Raw genomic sequence first — 19493 nt, 5'->3', positions numbered from 1 at the left:
GGACTGATCTACCTGATCTTATGAGGAGGACATTTTATGAGGAAACTGAGGCTTTGGTGAGTTGAAATAACTTCTTCAAAATCAAACACAGCTCCTGTGTGCAGTGAGGTGGGGACTGGGAACCGTATCCAAGTCTCTCTCATCATAAATCTTCCCTTTGTACACAGCGGCCAACAGCTGGGAGAAGGGAGTGAAGCTGGGCTGCCTGGGACAGCTTGCTTTTTGTTGGCTGTTTTGAGGTGGGGTTAGGTCTGAATATGGGTTTCTCCATTGTCTCAGATAGTAAAGAATCTGCCTGCCAAGCAGGAGACCCCAGTTTCCTCTGTGGGTTGGAAGGATCCCCTGGAGAAGGAAATGGCAACCCACTCCAGTGCTGTTGCCTGGGAAATCCCATGGATGACAGAGGCGACTGGTGGTCTACAGTCCATGGGGTTGCAAAAGAGTTGGACACAACTTAGCAACTAAACAGCAACAATAATTCTGAATATATGTAAGGAGGCTTTGTTTGTATGTCTGGATCCATAGATTTCTCTCTTGCTGAGTTTTATGGTTGAGCCTAGTGTTTCTGCTGATAAATGTGTGCAGATAGGCTCTTCAAAACCCTTTTCATTCCTACAGATATTATTTAGTACATTTCTTTGATGGCTGGTGATGCACAAATCGGTTTTAATATCAATAATGTACCATTTGGAATACATTCAATGTCTAGGCCCGCCAAACAAATACCCCTCTGTGTCAGAATTTATTGAATCCAGTCCTAGGAGGCTGCAGGAGAACGGAGTTCCTTAAGCAGAAGAGTAAACAGATGGTCTTTGGAAAGTGCTTGCGTTCTGAAGAACCAAATTAGTTTTGGACAGAACGGAGTCGCATATGCCAATACTCCTTGGCCAGCAGAATGGTGGCCGAGAGGCATCAGCGCTATCATGACATTCTTCAAGCCTTTGGGCTTGATTTGGGCCCCAGGGATCTGATAGAAATGGTTAGGAGTTGTGAGGTGCCCCTTGAGTTGGATAGCATAGGGAGAGAACTGTAGGATTGGCAGACAGTAACTGAGAAGGAGCCCCACGCAGTTGAGAGTGTCTGATGTTCAACACATCCTTCAGGGCCACCTCCTCCGTAGTCAGAAATCAGTGAAGCTGCGATTGCCAGCTACTGACCTCATCCAAAATATTAATTGCAACCCTCAAGGGGAGTCCATCGGCTCCATGTGAGTGGGGTTCCGAATGCCCTGGTTGCTTCTCATTCGCGCCTCTTCCCCCAGCTCTGAATCAACCCTTCCCGCTCTAGCTCCCTCACTCTCTTTTCTTTTTGACATCTTTTCTCCTCCATCTCCAATAATTCTGTCCATCCACCATCTTAACATGGACATTGACCCAGAGGCTCATCCAAACCCACCTTCCGTCTCCGGTTCCCTCTGCACCTGGCGCTCTCATCCCGAACTGAAGTACTGAAACCTGGCTTCCCTCCCCAGCACTCCGCTAAGCTACTTCCTCTAACAGAACTGAAATCTCCTAACCTGCACAAAGCCAGCACATCTCAGGAACGCAGTAAAGACGCTGGATAATTAAGCCGAGTGAACTTTCGGGCAGCATCTGCTTCTTCAGCAGCTCTGCCCCCCTGAGCGCGGCTGGCCTCGCGCTCCATGCTCCCACCTCCCTCCCCAGCTCCTGGGGCCGTGGACCTCTGGCTCCTCTTCTACTCCTCTGGACATTCTGCTTCTCCGGGCACCTCTAGATCCTCCCCAGTCACTTCTCCTCTTGATGCTGCCTTGACAGGAGCCATCGTCCCGGGGCCAGGATTCCCAAACTCCAGCCTCTTTTTAATTTTTTAAGCGCTTCCAGAGGGCTGATCAGTATTGGTGCAGAACATGAATGTGGAGGCCAAGTCTCATGGGGGAACCTACCTAGTAGGTGAGCATCCCCATTGTGGGCTGCTTATGATCGCCATAGTGTTATGTGGAAAAGGTGCTGAATTTTTTTGAAGTTGAAACAACTTGATAAAATGTTAACACTGAATGTAGAGGGTGTCAGGCACCAGGGTACTTCCCTGGCAGTCCCATGGTTAAGACTCCGTGTTTCCATAAATTGCAAGGGGCACAGGTTCTATACAAGGTCAGGGAACTAAGATCCCACATGGAGCACAGTGGCCAAAAAAAAAAAAAAAAAAGCACCAGGGTACTTACTCTAGTCTCTCAACTTTCCATATGCTCAAAATCACAGTCATAATTTTTAAAGAAACAAAACTATAACCCTAAAAAGGATGGTTAAGTAAGTTTGAGACAGACTGGAGTGAACACAGTTAAACTGACTTATTTATAGCAACCCTTCTCAGGGCCTCTGGGAGTCCAATGTGGGCTACGAAAGTGATGGTCCAGCTGACTCAACCTTCTTCCAGATCCTAACATTGATGAGCCTGGGCCAGTGGTCTGCCTTCTCAAGGTTCCTCCAGTATCTGAGGATGCCGATACTTCAGGCACAGCCTTATCCTCAAGATTTAGAGACCATGATGGGGGAGGAACACTTCATGTATATTTATGGCTGATTCATGTTGATGTTTGACAGAAAACAACAAAATTCTGTAAAGCAATTATCTTCCAACTAAAAAATAAGTAAATTTAAAAAATAATAAATGAAATCTAATTTTGAAACTCAAAAAAAAAAAAAAAAGAAAGAAAGAAAGAATGCAAATCCAGAATCTATCAGGATCCAATAAGGATGTGGCTTACCTGGGAGCAGGCTGATTATTCAGGCCCTCCTTGAAGGCAGCACATTTAAAAATATTTGTGTAACGATTGGAGGGGTAGAAGAAGTTCTTTTTATATCAATAAGAATAGCTTAGATGTCTATGGTTGAAATAAGCAGTTTATTGTATATACTGAACATAATGTTACAACTCATCTGGCACGGCCTCTCCTTCAGCTAGTCTCTGAGCCCTCCAGGCTGGAAAGCATCAGGCACTCCGGGTAGAGGTGTCCTGCACGGAGTTGGAAGCCAATTTGAGAGTTCTCATCTAGGCTGTGCTGGGCAGGCGCAGGGGACATTTCTTATGTTGCTGTGGGGTATGTTTTGTGCGTTCTGAGATTTACCAAACCAAGCGAGTATTGTTGGGAGGATGGGGTTATATTTAAACTAGAGAGTGTGGCTTGAGGTTGCTCTGTGCCTTGCTGGGCCAGCTGCATGATCACTCACTGGGTTTCTTTCTCCTTTAGTGGGAATGGGACCAAGCTACATTTCACGTGTCGTGTAGAGTCATATGTGGAAACATGCGTTACTAGGCACCCATCTGTGATGGAGGCAGTAATGTCCTGCGGAAAGGTCACGTTGCCCTGTGCCTAATCCTGCCTGCCTTCACTGTAATCAAACTTTAAGCTAGACTCAGAGCCACCGAGAATATAAAGACTACCTTTCCCAGACTCCTTTGCAGCTGGCTAAGGTTATTTAATTCAGTTTTAACCAAAAGCCATGAAATTAAAAGATGCCTGCTCCTTGGAAGGAAAGCTATGACCTACCTAGACAGCATGTTAAATAGCAGAGACATCACTTTGCCAACAAAGGTCCACATAGTCAAAGCTATGGTTTTCCCAGTAGTTATGTACGGATGTGAGAGCTCGACCATCAAGAAGGCTGAGTGTCAAAGAATTGATGCTTTTGAACTGTGGTGTTGGAGAAGACTCTTGAGAGTCCCTTGGACTGCAAGGAGATCAAACCAGTCGATCTTAAAGGAAATCAACCCTGAATTTTCATTGGATGGACTGATGCTGAAATTGAAGCTCCAATACTGTGGCCACCTGATTCGAGAAAGCAACTCATTGGAAAAGACCCTGATGCTGGGAAAGACTGAGGGCAGGAAAAGAAGGGGACAGCAGAGATGAGATGGTTAGACAGCACCACTGACTCAGTGGATATGAATATGAGCAAACTCTGGGAGAAGGACCGGGGGGCCTAGCATGCTATATAGTCCATGGGGTTGCAGAGTAGGACACGACTTAGTAACTAAACAGCAACAGCAAACCAGTAGGATGTGACCCAGAGAAATGGCGCGTCTTAAAAGGAAGGGACAAGCTCTCCTCTTGCCCTCTGGCCACTCCTGCTGGTCACAGTGAGGACATGATGGTCAACCCTCTTGGATGAAGCAGACAAGGACAATACATGAGGGATTGTGGAACCACAAGGGAGGAGGAGCTGGTACTCTGATGACTTCATGGAGCAGAACCACATTCCTGCTCAGACTTTCACATAAGTGAGAAATAGACGCTTGTCTCCATTAAGCCACTGGTATTAGATCCTTGTAATACCAGTACAAGCTCGAACCATTCCTAACAATGCTGATCCCTTAGAAGCTGCCTAACTGGTCCCCGCCTAACCACTGCACCATGCAGGCATCTTCCTGGGAGTCAGGAAGATGACGCTGGAACTGGATCTTGGAGGACGTGGAGCTCAGAATACCCAAATGTAGGCAAGGAAGAAATCGGGAGACCCAGGAAGGAGGAGGGACGATTCGTTCAACAGTTTTTTCCATCAGTTCTGGACACACACCCAAGTCCCCGAAGAATGCAAGAAAGAATGGTGGGGGAATTCATGAGAAGCAGGAAAGCGTCTACTCAAGTCAACCCCGAGGAAAGCAGTAGGGACGCATCTGTTCAGAGGCTTTGGGTTGCAAGAAACAAAACTCCTGCACACACTGGAAGTCACAGGCTCACAGGACACCAAACTCAGTGTAGATGGGACACCAGGAAGTGTTGACTGGGCAGCCCTACTGCATCACCCAAGTTGGGAGTCTGCCATCTTCATCATCCTCCCCCAGGCTTCGCTCCCGGTTCTAGGACAGCCGAAACTGTGACATTCCAAGCACTCTTTGCTCACCTTCAGAGACAAAAAGAAACCCTGGCTCTCTCACAAGCAGGGAAGAACTTTCACAGAAGCTGCTGGAAAAAAAAAAAAAAAACGAAAAAAAACCTCGAGTCTTGTTGGCCAGAACTGAGTCCCCAGTCACCAACAAGAGGCACAGCCCACCCAGGTCCATCTCGCCTCAGACTAAGCCAGTTCCCAACACTATTTGCTGCTGTGCCCTGTGAGAGGGCGCAGCGGGCATGGGGGAGTCAACCCAGGGCACGCCTAGCATCTGACTAAAGGATACGGGCCAGATCACTCAGGTCCTCTGAAACAAGAGAGAAAGTCTTCAGCTCAGAATCAAGATATATAGAGGCTTACCACCTATCCTTTTCTCCCTTCTTCCATTTCAGCTGAAAATGTCAACCCAGGGAGATGGGGTGCTGGGCAGGGGAGGGTGTTGCACTGAGAATTAAATGAGTAAACAAGAAAGCCCTCTCCTATAGCCCAGGGAAGAGCAGGTATTTGCCCCGAGGTAATGTCGAAGGTTAAATACAGAGAAAATAACACAGTACACAATTATAGCTGTTCATTCTTCTGCTTAAAATGAGGAGTAAAGGTCACACATCAAATCACTGTGTTAAGTCCAGCAGTCACCTGCCTCCAATCACCTCAGCCCCTCTGTGAGGGAGCCACAAAGGCATCTATGTCCCCATTAATTAGAAGGCCAGGGCCCTCCGGAGGGCGGCCACACGGCCAACAGGTGAGCGTTGCCGGGCCTCGGGTTAATTGCCGCCTTGAAGCCACAGGCTCTGGGCAGCTGCCGCTCCACGGAGTTTGCGTTGGTTTGAAGCAAAATGAGAAAAGTAAAGAAGACATGTGTTCTTACTAAAAGTAAAGCACTGGCCTTGCCTCTGGGCGCTGTTCCTTCCTCCCTCATAATGGTGGGAAGTCCTCGGTTTCCGAAAGTGATGCTAAGTGGAGAAGGTGGTTTTTAGATGTCTTCCTGACTCAAAGAAAGGAAGAGCTGATGACTCAAGTTCAGTGCCCAGGATTTTGCGTTCCTGATCAAGCTAGACTGTGAAATCCACATGCCTGGACCTGCTAACAGAGCCTACCGTCCATGCAGGAAAAATGTCATCTGGGTCCCTCTGTCCCCCGATGGCAGGGACTCTGAAATGACCACCTGTGTTATCCGCATCTAAACAGGCTCAGCTCACGCACTGACCTATCTGACCAAACCTACGCTCACCTCTTCTCCAGACTAATGTCACGCCCGGGACCGTGAACTCAGGTTATTTTCCAGCCCTCGCTCCAGGGCCATCCCTTGCTCCTAGGGGAGCTGGGATGCCCACTGAACTCAGCCAGTGCAGGTGCCCTGGGGTAGTGCTGCCCCAGGCACCAGGCTGGCCAGTAAAATGCCCCTCCATTGCCCACACCATCACCTCTAGCTCCTCCTGTGCCTCATGCCAACCCTGCCTCGTAAAACACTTCCTCCTCGGCACTGCCTGAACAGCCAGGCCCCCAACCCATGCCCCATCCATCTGCTCCTCTCTCCCTTCGATATCCCCAGCCTTCTTAGCTTCTAAGGAGAAGGCCTCTGAAATGTGACTCTGCTCTCCAACCATGTCCTTGAAAGCGCTCAAGGTGCAGGCACAGTCTCTCGGTTCTAGAAAGAAACAGCCCTGCTAACCCAAGCACGAGGATGAGATGGCTGGATGGCATCACCGATGCAATGGACATGAACTTGGGCAAACTTCGGGAGATGGTGAGGGACAGGGAGGCCTGGCAGGCTGCAGTCCATGGTGTTGCAAAGAGTCGGACAGGACTGGGTGACTGAACAGCAATGGCCCAAGCAAAGGTTGCCCTGAATGTGCCATGTGTTCCCAGTAAGGATCCGATTCACATCAAGGTGAGAGGCACATGAATTCCGGGCTTACTGATCTCCATCTTACACCTGTCACCTGTCAGCGGCCCGCCGCCCTGGGGCCCCTGTCAGTCACACTTCTTTCACAAATCTTAATTCCTTTTCGCGTCTGGCAAGCAAAAGCCTCTCTATGGATCATATCTGCAGAACTCAGGATAAAAGGGAGAGAGATTATTCAGCTGACTTGCTCAACATGGACCTCTCCCGAGAGCAACTGAAAACAGAGTCAGTACGTGACTCAGATCTTCCCGTTGGGGCAGGGTCTCTTCTGGAATGACCACCTGAGCTGATCAGATGCCCTGGAAAATGGCCAAGGGTCTGCTTCTCTTTAAACAATCGCCTTGTGTTTGAGTTTGGTTTTGGGATAAACCAATGCTGGGTTGATAGAGTATGAGATAAGATGAAAGAAGTATTAGAAACATTGAAACCCGCCTTCCCTCTGAAGTTCGTGGAAGTTCATACAGAGACATTGCTACGAACCTGCTTTCCTGTTACAGACAATGTGTTCCGGCAGGTGCTAGAGCCCAGCCCCAACCCTGGACCTCCCCCCGAAGCCGCTTGATTCCTTTCTTTCCTTTTAATTTTTATTGGTGTATAGTTGCTTTACAATGTCATGCCAGTTTCTACTGTAAAGCAAAGTGAATCAGCTACCCATATACATATATCCTGTCTTTTTCGGATTTCCTTTGCCTTTAGGTTCGATCCCTGGGTTGGGAAGATCCCCTGGTGAAGGGAAAGGCTACCCACTCCAGTATTCTGGCCTGGAGAATTCCATGGCCTGTATAGTCCATGGGGGTCACAAAGAGTCAGACACGACTGAGCGACTTTCAGTTTCACTTAGGTCACCAGGGTGCATTGAACAGAGCTCCCTGTGCTGTACGGCAGGTTTTCACTAGTTACTTATTTTATGCATAGAATCAATAGTGTGTACAGGTCAATCTCAATCTCCCAATTCATCCCATTCACCCACTTTCCCCCTCGGTATCCACACATTGGTTCTCTACATCTGTGTCTCTATTTCCGCTTTGTAAATAAGATCATCTGTACCAATTTTTTCAGATCCCCCGTACATGTGTTCGTGTATAATATTTGTTTTTCTCTTTCTGACTTACTTCACTCTGTATGACAGACTAGGTCCAAAGATACTCGATTTCAGTACAGCTTGAGAGGGGGTTGATGTCCTCGCCCAGCAAAAGAAATAATCTTTTATTTTGGAAAATGCCAAAGCTGTTTTCTTAAAACGGTTACTGTAGTGCAGCGCTAAGTGCTCATATATGTTTCAACTACTCTACTGTGTTGATCCGTTATTAATATTTAGCCACATTTGTCTGTTCTCGTTTCCTCCTTCCTCCCTTTTCCCCCTCCCCAATCCCTTTTCCCCCTCCCCCCTCATATGTAATGAATCTTTTTTTTTGCTGAACTAGTTTAGAAATTACAGAACCATGACCTATTGCCTTTACATAAGTCAGCATAGATTCGTAAGAACAAAACAATCTCTCGTGTAACCACAAACTTACTATCAAATTTGAGAAATTTAACCTTGACACAAAGTTACTATCATAGAGCCCAGACCCAAATTCTCAATTGCTCCAAGACTGTCTTTTGAAGCAGCGTTTTTCTGACTCAGGATTCAACCGCACAGGTGCATGTTGCGTGAACTGCGTGGCTCTGGTTTCCATTAACTAACACGGACCAAATCTGTTGCCAGTCTGCCTCCTGTGACTCGACAGCTTTGGAGAGAACAGGCCACTTGTTTTGCAGCGTGTTTAGTCATTAAATTTGGGCCTTGCATACTGGGCAGAAGCGCCACACATGAGACAATGGGTCCTAAGCACCTGCATCAGTCCAGCCCTCTGTTGGTGATGTTGACACTGACCCCACTTGGGTGGAGCACGCCTGGGTGTGTGCTCAGTCGCTCAGTCATGTCCGACTCTTTTGCAACGCTATGGACTGTAGCCCGCCAGGCTCCTCTGTCTTTGGGATTTCCCAAGCAAGGATACTGGAGTGGGTTGCCCTTTCCTCCTCCAGGGAATCTTCCCTACCGAGGGATCGAACCAGTGTCTCCTATGTCTCCTGCACTGGCAGGCGGATTCTTTACCACTGAGACACCCGGGAACCCCCACTTAGGTAGGGCACTATCTGCCATATTTCTCCACTGTAACGGTACTCTTTTTTTAAAAAAAAATTATGATTGATGGGCTTCCCCAGTGGTCTAGTGGCTAAGACTCCACGGTCCCAATGCAGGGCGCCCAGGTTCAATTCCTGGTCAGGGAAATAGACCCCACGTGCTACAACTAAGACCTGGTGGAGCCAAGTAAATAAATAAATATTCCCTTCCCCTTTTAAAGGGAAGGGAAAAATGAAATTACACTTTTTTTATTATAATTTATAAACAATGTGTGGGGAAAAGCTCTGAGACCTCAATTCAGAGTTTTCTGCTAAATAGTGGAAGGGATAACCACAAAGTTAAATAGGTCTCAATCTCTGCCATCGAGGAGTTCAGTCTGGCATAAAACACAGACAGACAAACACTTTCTATGATACAGACTCCAGTCATTTGAGATAGGAAGCAGGAAGTAAACAGATTCATGAACTTTCCACACACAAAATCAAACAAGCTGGATGTTATAGTGAAGGCCCAAGCTAACTGCAGGTACCAAAGGGTACCTCTAATTCCAGACGTGATAACTGAGAACGATCTCTCAGGGACTTACCATAAATGCAAAGAGTATCTGGGCAAATCACCTGCAATTATAACCAGCTAGTCACATAAGATGGAGAAGGCATTGGCACCCCACTCCAGTACCCTTGCCTGGAAAATCCCATGGACGGAGGAGCCTGGTGGGCTGCAGTCCATGGGGCTGCGAAGAGTCGGACACAACTGAGCGACTTCACTTTCACTTTTCACTTTCATGCATTGGAGAAGGAAATGACAACCCACTCCAGTGTTCTTGCCTGGAGAATCCCAGGGACGGGGGAGCCTGGTGGGTTGCCGTCTATGGGGTCACACAGAGTCAGACACGACTGAAATGACTTAGCAGCAGCAGCAGCAGTCACAGAAGAAAAGGTGCAAATAATCAATAAACATGAAAAAATGTCCAGTCTCATCAGTGGTCAGAGAAATTCATGTCAGAATAATATTCTTCACCCATCAGAGTGTCAAAACTTGAAACTGTTGGTCACATCCAGGGCCGACAAGGGTACAGGGAAGCTGGTGAAAGTGTGAACTGTTACCTCTTTGGAGAAGAATCTCACAGATCTGCTAAAATTTCAAACATCAAAGGATTTTGACCCAGGTTTCTCTATGAATCACTCCTTGAGATCAAGAAGGATGCCTGAAAACCAGGCATAAGTGGTAGAATTTCAGTCCATAGCAACAAAAACCCAATAAGCGTCATCACCTTTACTCTTCTGAGTTAAATTGAACCTTGTCAGAAACCCATGGACTAAGTTAGCTGGTAATTCAATTTCAGTCATTTTGGAGGGTTCTGACCCCCTTTGTAGCATCAGCAAGGTCCTAGAGATTTAGCAACATCAGAACATTTCTGGAAGAACAATCTGGTCTCCAGATCAGGTTGCTCTCCACAGTGCAGCTGGTGGGCCCAGAAAAACAGAGCTTAGATGCAAAGGGCTCAGTGTGGCCTCCCCAGCACCCCACACTCCCACCCACCCTGAGGACCAGCCACCGCCCAGCAAGTCTAAAGGAATGGAGTCCAGGTCCCAGGACAAAGCCCTTTTCCCTGTCCTAATGTCAGAGGAAACTCCCAAATGCTTCCACCCCCAGGAAGTTTGCTTCCCCTGCCCCCACACATCCTCTCAGCCAAGTCTGGGTGTGGACCCCAAGGTCACCAGCTGGTCACTAGGCCACAGCAAGGCTGCCAACAATCCTTTGTGTGAATGATGGAGACAGCCTCCACTGTGAACTCCCTGTGGGTAGGGCCCGTGTCCTTTACGTTGGCACCAACCAAACACAGGGTCTGGCAAGTTGTAGATGCCCAGTCAGTGTTTTTAAAGTGAATGAAGCCACAAGAAGGACAGCTGGATGGATGCATGGGTGGGTGAATAGATGGCTAGGTGGGTAGATGGCTGGATGGGTGGATAACTGTTCGTGTGGATGGATAGATGGGTGAGTGAGTGGATGAGTGAATGGGTGTTTGGGTGGATGAGTAGACAGATGGTGAGATAGATGGATGGATGGATGGCTAGATGACTGGATGGTGGGTAAGTGGATAAATGAGTGGTTGGATTTATGGGCGGATAGATAGATGGAGAGACGGGTAAGGTAAATGGATGGGTGGTTGGATGGGTGGGTTGATGGATGGATAGATGGGTGGGGGTGATTTGAAAGACTCCTCAGGATGCACAGTTTTCAAGGAGGCCAGAACAAGGGCTTTTTTCTTTTCCACAACCCCTGTAAAGTAAGCAGTGGGCCACCTCAAAGACCCCTTGGCACTGACCCATCTACTGTGTTGCTTTCCCAGGACTTACGCTGGTCTCCTTGATTCTGAAGGATTCTCAGCATGGCTGGGGCCCTGTGCACTGAGCACAGCAGTGACCTCGCCCGACAAGCACAACAGCCAGCCCAACAGACCTCACTCGGCAAGTGCCTCGCCCAGGACACACCCTGCTGACAAAAGCTACCGCGTGGAGGAGGACGGGTTAAGATGTACCTGTTGGATGAACCATGAAACCTATCCAGCAAAATGTAAATAATCACCTCATTTCTGCCATCCAGAAACAGAGCCACAGTTGCTCATTTTGTGTATACTTTCCCCATTACTTTTAATTAGCACATGTGTATTTCAGTACAAAATGGACCACTCGGTGATATACCGCTTTATAATCAGCTTATTTCATATATTTTGAATAATTTCTACTTTATTCAATAGCCTTCAAAAACATAAGATGCCATTACATGAATGTAGCATAATTTATTTAGCCGGCCTCCTTTTGTTGTTTCCAATTGTTCATTATTATAAGCTCTGCTGTGATGGACAACCTTACAACTCTATTTTTATAAACAGCCAGGATTATTTCCTTAGAAGAAATCCTTACTTGTAGAATTGCTCCATCAAAGACTATGCAGAATCACAAGGGTTTTCTTGAGTGTTGCCAGATTGTCCTCTAGAAAGGTTGTGCTAATTCACATGCCTCCTTGCAGAGTAACAGAATCCACATGTCCGGCACACTCACCTGCCCTGGTTTTAAAAACAAACATAGAAACAAGTTGCGATGGTCTCAAATATGTCTGCATAACTGGTGTGTGAAGGCAAACCAAAGCCCAGGGAGTGGAGGCAGCTCCTGGGAGAATGTGGGATAGTCAGCCTACTCCCATCTCTTGTTTGTGATAAATGATCATCATCATAAAAGTAGTCATTTTCACATTAAGGAAAATGTGGACATGGAAAGAATTGAAGTGTGGGTATTTACCTAGAGTTTCCCTTCCAGGGACAACCAGGGAACATTTCAGAGCATTTCCTTCCAGGATTTTTTTTTTCTGGGATGGATTATTTCTTTTATATGGTTGTGATACTACAGTAGTGTGGCAGTGTGTCCTGTTTTCTTTTTATTTACCAACATTTTATAAGTGCTTTTCTATCTTATTACAAACTCCTAGTAAGCCAGTTTTAACAAATGTGTAATATTCCTTCAAGTAAATGAGACGGCTTGCCCTTTCCCTGTCGGATACCTTAGCTACGTTCAAGATTATTAACAACCACATGGCACAAACGTTGGCACTTGTCCGTACGTATTCTCTTTTCTAACTTTTTATTTTGTATTATAGTTGATTAACAATGTAGTGTTAGTTTCAGGTGTATAACAAAGTGACTCAGTCATGAATATACATGTATCTATTCTTTTTTTCAAACTCTTTTCCCAGTAAGTTTGTTACAGAATATTGTGCAGCGTTCTCTGTGCTGTACAGCAGATCCTTATCCATTTTGATTATCCACTTAACCACATGGATATCCATTTTATCCACTGGTTATCCATTTTAAATATAGCAGTGTGTGCGTGTCAGTTCCAAACGCTTTACTTTAAACATATATGATGATAACTGAGGAATTTAGTTTGAAGAAAGGGCACATTTAGAGATGCTGACCTCCTTGGCAAATAGTCAAGTGAGGGGACAAACGTGTCATCCACCAACCACCCAGTGGGTGTGATCTTGAGAGTCTTCCAGCAGGATCTTGACAAAATCACAGGGCCCAGGGCTGCAAGCCAGCAGGTACGCGTATCCGTCGGGGACTCCCACCTGGGGTCCCAGGAGCGTTCCTGTCTCCACGCACTGGGGCTGGGTTTTCATGAACCCCTGTCCGTGCTGTGGGTGCAATCATAGGACAATCAGACACTCCATCTGCTTTTGTAGCAATTCCACATTTTGCTTCTTAATTTCTTTGGCAACTTTGATTTTCTGGATAACTAGCATTGTACTTTTGATGGTGATCATGGGGTCCAGGTGCCTAACCCCGTTTTATAGCCTCTATCTCCTCTTCAAGTGTGCTGCTGTTGCTGAATACATAAGGAAGTGGGAATTGTTCTGAAAAGTTGTCCCTACCCACTCAGCGTTGTTCTCAATGTGAAAAATTTTTAATTGCATGGACTGAAGAATGTAAGCGGCTACAGACATGAGAAAAATTGGCCAGTCTCACCAACAATCAAAACAAAGGAAAATAAAACAGTAATGTCTTTATGTCTCACATCAAACTAGCAAATACTAAAAATGTATATTGTATGGTGATGGTGTGGTGATCCATCTTAGACTGGATGTAGGCTAGTTTAACCTTTCTTTTTTCTCAAGTATTTTTACTGCTTTATCAACAACTATGTAGATATAAATTAATCCAACAGCAATTAATACAAAAACTGAATGGCAGTCATAGAGCTCACCATGTACTAGAAGGGCAATATTCTCACTGCTATGGGAAGGCTCCCAAGAAATAATAAGATGAACAAGTCTCTGGGTCATTATCTGTCTACAGCTTCCCTGAGAGTTATTAAGAGCCCCTTTGGGGATGTCAGTGAGAGAGTCCATGAGAAGCTGAGACCCCCCGCCAGCGTATCAGGAAGGGTGTGGGTGTGGACACATATTGGGGACCCAGCAGGAACGTGTCTGGGGGAGTAGGCTGCTCTATTTTTCTGCCCCTGAGTTCATCATGACTCACCCCTATCATCAAGAAGAGGTCGAAGCAGGACTCTTCTGTGAAATGCAATGAATATTCTGAGCTGATGCAAGAAGCAGAGATGGCCCCAGACACTAAACACAGGAAAGGTCCATCAGGCATCAGCAGATTTGCAAGGATGGGAACCAACAAATATAGGCTATCCATACGATGGAGTATTATTCAGCCATAAGAAAAGAGTGAAGTCCATATACCGTGACGTGGTGAAACTTCTAACAATATGCTAAATGAAACAAGCCAGACACAGAAGGACAAATGTTGTATAAACCCACTTATATGACGTACCTAGAATAGTCAAATTCATAGAAAGTAGAATGGCGGCTGCTAGGGACTAGGGGGAGGAGAGAATTGGTGGCAGGGGGTAATTGCTTAATGAGGGCTTCCCTGGTGGCTCAGCAGTAAAGAATCTGCCTGCAATGCAGAAGACACAGGAGATGTGGATTTGATTTCTGGGTTGGGAAGATCCCCCCTGGTGAAGGGCACAGCTACCCACTCTAGTATTCTTGCCTGAAACATCCCATGGACAGAGGAGCCTAGTGGGCTGCTGTCCATGGAGACACAACTGAGCACAAGCGTGAGAAAGAAGAGAATTGTTTAAAGGGTACAGATTTTCTGTCTGGAGTGACGACAAATTTTGGAAGCAGATAATAAAGTGAGGGTTGCACCACATTCTGCATGTAATCAATGTCACTGAATTCTATGCTTTAAAATGGTTAAAATGACAAATTTTATGCGATATAAAATTTGCCACAATTTTTTAAATAGTTTTAGTGCAAAAAATAAAAAGATAGTGAAAGGGTAGAAGGCATCCTGTGGGGCAGTGCTGCGCCTTCGTCTCACCTCACACTGCTTTGCTCTGTTGCCTCCACATCTGGTCCTCAGCTGGAGCCAGAGCTCATCCTCTCCATCACTGGGGGGCCCTTCTGCCTTGCGCCTTGGTGCTTCTCTGGTTTCTTGCCTCCCAATCTTCCCTATGTCAACGTTGTCATCTTGGTACAATATAAACTGCAACAGCTTCCTGAAAAGGGGGTATATGGGGTATAAAGTTTTTAAGATTTTGCAACTCTCAGAATGTTTACTCTACTCTCAGATTTGATTGATAGGCTGAGTAGGAGTGGGGGTTGGAAATCATTTTCTTGCCATCTCTTTTGAAGGCTTTGCTCATTATATTTTAGCTTCCAGATTGCTTTCAGGCTGAGAAGTCTAAAGCCAGTTTGACACCTGTCCCTGTGAATGTGATTTGTTTTCTTGTAGTGGGTTTATTTTATTTCTTCTCTCTGTGACAGCTCATAGCTTCAGTTCAGTTCAGTTCAGTTCATTCAGTCGTGTCTGACTCTTCACAACCCCATGAATCGCAGCACACCAGGCCTCCCTGCCCATCACCAACTCCCAGAGTTCACTCAGACTCGTATCCATCGAGTCAGTGATGTCATCCAGCCATCTCATCCTCTGTTGTCCCCTTCTCCTCCTGCCCCCAATCCCTCCCAGCATCAGAGTCTTTTCCAATGAGTCAACTCTTCGCATGAGGTAGCCAAAGTACTGGAGTTTCAGCTTCAGCATCATTCCTTCCAAAGAAATCCCAGGGCTGATCTCCTGCAGAATGGACTGGTTGGATCTCCTTGCAGTCCAAGGGACTCTCAAGAGTCTTCTCCAACACCACAGTCCAAAAGCATCAATTCTTCGGTGCTCAGCTTTCTTCACAGTCCAACTCTCACATCCATACATGACCACTGGAAAAACCATAGCCTTGACTAGATGGGCCTTTGTTGGCAAAGTAATGTCTCTGCTTTTCAATATGCTGTCTAGGTTGGTCATAACTTTCCTTCCAAGGAGTAAGCGTCTTTTAATTTCATTGCTACAATCACCATCTGCAGTGATTTTGGAGCCCCCAAAAATAAAGTCTGACACTGTTTCCACTATTTCCCCATCTATTTCCCATGAAGTGATGGGGCCAGATGCCATGATCTTTGTTTTCTGAACGTTGAGTTTTAAGCCAACTTTTTCACTCTCCTCTTTCACTTTCATCAAGAGGCTTTTTAGTTCCTCTTCACTTTCTGCCATAAGGGTGGTGTCATCTGCATATCTGAGGTTATTGATATTTCTCCCAGCAATCTTGATTCCAGCTTGTGTTTCTTCCAGTCCAGCGTTTCTCATGATGTACTCTGCCTATAAGTTAAATAAGCAGGGTGACAATATACAGCCTTGTTTGTCCTCAATTCCTTGAAATTTTGAGAAGTGGTTCTCTTTCGATTCACAGTAATTTCAGGAGTTCTTTCCATCTGAAACCTATGTCCTTTTGTTTGGCAAATTTTTCTTGAATTAGTTCACTTGTTATTTTCTCCTATTTTCTGTCTTCCCTCTCTCTGAACTGGTCTACTCATCCTCTGTTTAATTTTTCAACCATTAGTCTTTTTGCTTTATTTTTGTAAGATTCCTCAACTTTATCTTCCAGTCCTTATTTATTTCCAGAAGGTTTTTAATCTCCAAGCAATATTTTTTATTGATTAGCTTTTAATTATGGGACCAGGGAGCCTGGTGGCTGCCGTCTATGGGGTCACACAGAGTCAGACACGACTGAAGTGACTTAGCATAGCATAGCATTGATTTATGGAAGCTCTTTGTATAATCTGGATTGAAGTCCTTTGTCTAATGTATGAATTGCAAATATCTAGTCTCACTCTGTGACTTACCTTTTCATTCTCTAATTGGTATCTTTCGAAGAGCAGAAATTTTAAATTTTAATGAACTCCAATTAATTTTTCATTTTATGATTAGTGCTTTTTTGTATCCTTTTTAAGAAGCTTTTGCCTACCTCAAGGTCCTGACAATATTCTCCTGTTTTGTTTGGGAAGTTTTAACGTTGTACCTTTTGCATTTGGATCTACAGTTCATCCCAGTTTGGTTTTCTGTGTGTGGTGTGAGGTAGGGGTTAATGTGTCTGATAGTTTGCTTTGGCCTGTTTCTTTAGATGTCTTTACTTTAGGTAGTCTTTAGGGCCTTTCCAAGTGGTTCAGTGGTAAAAGAATCTATCTGCAAATGCAGGAGATGCAGGAGACTTGGATTTGATCCCTAGGTAGGGAAGATCCCCAGGAGAAGAGCATGGCAACCCATTCCAATATTCTTGCCTGAAAATCCCATGGACAGAGGAGCCTGGTGGGCTACAGTCCATGGGGTCGCAAAGAGTCAGACACGACTGTGTTACTGAGCCACAGGCATTCCCACACTGGTAGGGAATGTCAAACATGAACTTCCCTACAGGTTCATCTAGGATATCCATGCGTTAGTATCTTTACAGTCTTTCCTTTTGTGCTGGACAAACTCCCTAAAGAAGATTCCTTCAGTCTTCATCATGGAGATCCCAGCCTAGCTGTCAGTGTTCCAGGGGTCAAGGGAGGTGAGATCTGGGGGTCCCAGGAGCCACCCCTCATAGGTTCACATAGCCCATCCAGTGTCATAAGCATCCCCATCCTTACTGTGTCTGATGGCCCAACGCAGAGTTGCTCGGTTTTACCTTTTGCAGAGACTAATGTCCAAACTTATGCAAGGTAGAGGGGTGAGGGGATTCACTGTGCACCCAGCCAACAGAGTAAGGGGGTAAATCTAGGGATCTGACAGCTTCTGGAACAACTTGCAGCTTCCCAGAGACTCAGTGATGCCCTGGCTCCTGCGTGTTTTGAGGACTTGGCTGCGTACATCAAGTTGGTTTTCTGTTTTTTCCACAACCGGCTGGGGAGGCAGTCTTCTCAAATCTGCTAAAGCAGTTACCACTCGTCCATCTGTTTCCCAGATTCCCAGATGGTACTGCTGTTCTCCTTTCATGTTCTTGTGAGTTTTTGCCTTTTTAAAAAAGTCCCCTTTCTGTAGTTGGGGAGAGGGGGCAAAATTAGTGTCTTCAATCTGCCATCTTTACCTAGAAGTTGGTGTACATTTTTTTTTAAGAATGCAATTAATGATATAGATTTAAGTTTAGAAAGATTCATACCCTATAATTCCACATCTAGACTTCTAGGAATTTATCCTAAAGAAATCACCAGAAATATGGGCAAAAGTTTTCATCTCAATGTTCATTGCAGTGTTATTTATAAAGCAAAAAACTGAAAACAACCAAAATACTCCACCATAGAGAAATGGTTTTGAAAATGATGGTACATCCATATGAGGAAATATTAAACATCATTAAAAATAATATGTATGAAGAATATTTAATGACAAGGGACATGTTCATGGCACATTCAGTAAGGGATAAAAGGGTATAAAACTATATGTTCAATTTCATCCCAATTTTGGAGCAAGAGGGGTAGAGAGAAATCACTAGGAGGAGGAGGAGGAGGGCGAGAGAAGGGGAATGTGGAGAAGGAGATTGTGCAGGAACACCAGGAATTTAGATAATTTTTAGCTATTTTATTCATTTATTATAACAATCGGAAAAGCATAATTACTTTAAAATTAAAAAGAGGGTCTTGCCTTGTTCCAGTTAGCTTGTCATTTCTCCCTAAACTTGCAATTTGCTTGCATGCCTCCACGCCATGACTCATGAAGCCCCTGCTGGAAGCAGACTCCTTTTCTGGCAAACTCCTACATAGCCCTCAGTGCCCAGCACTAGCATCACCCTGTCTTGGATTCCTGTCCGCCCCACACTGGCTTGGGAGTCTATTCTCTAATTCCTAAGCCCCATGTGCACGTCTGTATTAGAAAGCCTCCCACACTATTATAACCGATGGTTTGATTTTCTACGAACTTCTGGAGGGAGAAGCATTGTCCCATTTGCATTACATCCTCAGCCCCAGATTGGGTGCCAGGTGCAAAGCTGAACTTCATGAAGGGCCCTCAGACATGTTTGGAAGGAGCAGAGCTGAGGGGATGGAGTGGAGGAATGAATAATATGTTCATGGACTGTCACTAGGGGCTTGGTTGTGTGCTAATCTGTGCTCTCCTAGTTTTCAATGACTATGAAAAGTCCAAACTGTTGGACATATAATGCGAAGCTCAAGATATTTGTGTTCATCAGGTGATACTACCCAAATTATAATGACCAAGTTTAAGAGGAAATCATTTACAAACCTCTGTAGACTGGCCCTATCAACCAATCTCGGAGAGAAATGGCAAACCCCACAGGCCACAGCTGCCGTTGACAAGAGTAGATAGCAGCACAGGGCTCTGTAATAATTATCATTATTTAACATCATTCCACAAGGAACCATTAGAGGAACAAGGCTTGAAATTAGAGTCAAATGATTCCCTTTTCTCTTCATTCTACACATACAAGACCCCAGCAGCACAGCGAGAGGGGTGGGAAAGCTGTGCTCGGTTATACTGTAATTATTTCTAACTCTATCCCCAACCCCAAAATACCATCTCGTCACATGGCTTGTCACTTTTGCATGGCTCAGTCTATCAGAACGTGTCATATTTTCCCAGCTTTTATTGCAGTAATCCTGGTAGAGTAATAGCTTATGCTAGAAGAATTTTTTTTTTAAAAAAGCTACTGAAATGTTGTCCTGCCTTTATTCCTGCAAAGGCTTGGGAATGGTTGTCTCCTGTTTGACATGGGTC

Source organism: Bos taurus, chromosome 26 (assembly GCF_002263795.3).
Source record: "Bos taurus isolate L1 Dominette 01449 registration number 42190680 breed Hereford chromosome 26, ARS-UCD2.0, whole genome shotgun sequence".
NCBI lineage: Eukaryota > Metazoa > Chordata > Mammalia > Artiodactyla > Bovidae > Bos > Bos taurus.
This window is presented reverse-complemented; position numbering follows the sequence as displayed.